This window comes from Atta colombica, unplaced genomic scaffold (assembly GCF_001594045.1).
Source record: "Atta colombica isolate Treedump-2 unplaced genomic scaffold, Acol1.0 scaffold12, whole genome shotgun sequence".
Classification (NCBI taxonomy): Eukaryota; Metazoa; Arthropoda; class Insecta; order Hymenoptera; family Formicidae; genus Atta; species Atta colombica.
Window position 1 is genome coordinate 6,510,399 of NW_017259206.1, and position 2,022 is coordinate 6,512,420.

The 2,022-nt window shown below is 29.6% G+C and overlaps 1 protein-coding gene across 1 annotated transcript in view; it reads right to left on the bottom strand.

The window, feature by feature from the left end:
• LOC108694240 (flocculation protein FLO11) overlaps window positions 1-2,022 on the bottom strand; it is a 22,783-nt gene that overhangs the window by 10,756 nt on the left and 10,005 nt on the right. The window lies entirely within an intron of this gene.

The following is a 2,022-nucleotide window of genomic DNA, read 5'->3' on the forward strand; positions in this document are numbered from 1 at the left end:
CTATAAATTATAGTTAAAATATGATAATTATAACAATTTTCTCTCAGTAAATAACTATACATATGTATATATTTTTTTTCATAAAAGTTATTCTTTATATGAGAAATATAGATTTGAACGTAACATATAGAATACAATTTTTAATGCTATTCGAAAATTTATTTTCCTACATCTACATTCCCCGATAAAGAATTTTAAATATATTTCTTATGTATATTTTCTATTGATTAAGATTCTGGAAAAGCATATTTAATTTTTTCTCGTAAAAAATAATTTTTTCGTAATAAAGATCATTTTTCAAAAAAACAATCCATTGGAGTATCTGCAAGAAAATTATTTACCAATTCGTTACGCACACATTTTCGATAATGAAGCTCGGCGCCTTCGATTACTCGATTCGATATTATGGAAGCAAGATACTGCGATTTTTAATCAATTATATGATGAAATAACCAAGGAATTATACGTTGATTACATTTTTGTTTGCAAATAGATGCAATCACTGATGCTTTTACGCAAACTTATGATGAAGGAACAACAGTGTCGTATCAAGTGGAAAATTTATTTTGATTGGAAAGATATTAATAATTTATTTCCGTTCATAAAATCAAGATTTCAAGGTAAATAATTTTGATTTAACATCGTGGAAAAACAACATTGGTTAAAAAATACATAACATATACATTATAGTATATAGTAATATTTAATTTGCAGTTTTTAAGTTTGTGAATGTTATCTATAATTATCTATTAAAGCACAATAACAACGCAAACAAAACAATAAAATCTTTTTCAAAAAAAAACAAAGTAAGTACTTCTTATAGAATTATCATAATGACTGTTTAATTTATCATCTAGGCAAACACAATCGCAGAAAGACAAACATTTTTACGCTGACTATTTAATCGAATTCTCGCGTAATATTCGCGTCTTATTGTGCAATCATTTAAAACAAGTCATTCAACAACAGTAAAACATGCAAACATATTTCGCGTATTTTGATTTCCGATGTAAATATGTGATTTAAAAAAACGATAAAATTTTTTCATGACATTTGTAGTTTTGGCACATTTAAATAGTTTAAGATATTGATAAAGTAAATTAAGTCACGACGAGATCACGACAGAGGTTTATTGTTTTATTATATTTAATTATAATATTTATTAATCATGTGGAACGTTCACGGCAATTTTATTAGTTTGAATAATAAAAATAAGTTGCTAATTCGCAGCTTGTCTGTGAATTTCGATTAAATTGCAAGGACAACTAGTGTATCGCGGTAGAGGCGGTGGCAGCGATCTGATTGGAGGAGTCGTAATCCAAATGTGGTTCTATATGTGTATCTCTCTCTTCGGCAGGACGTGATTACTTAATTACTATATACCAGCGATCCATGCATTTTTTCTGCGTTTTTCGAAGTGCCGGCAGTTAAAACGGTTTTTTAAAGTTTACGCTGCCAAGGCCCGCAAGCGGCGACATGCAAGGTCATAGTTAAGTGACGGTAATGAGGAAGATTCACCGAGTACAGTTGCGGTGTGCAGCTGCAGGTGCAGCGCCGATGCAAATCGAAATAGGGACCGCGTAAGGATGCATTTTCACGAGAAATTGCGCGATGCATGTCGCACTGTCGGTACGTGTCGATGCCATATGGTGTATTTCTCCTTTCAGTTGATTATAGTGTACGATCAGATACACCACGTATGCAACGTATGAAGGAATGATTCAAGATGAAAGTAATTTTATGTTAATTGAAAAAAGATTAAACTACGTTCGGTTAGATGTTCAGCAATTACGTTTGAGAAGTGCAGGCTATTAAATTAATATTATTCATCCTAAGGTTTATGATTGTGAAATTGTAAAATTCATTCAAATATGTTATTAAGTATTAACATATTTTTTATCAAATATGATACATATTTTATCAAATACTTTTTTCGCTTCTGTGTGTTTATTTATTAATTTTAAAAAGTTTTATTCTATTTTAGAATTTTTTGATTGAACTATGAACATTAGTTAAGATATA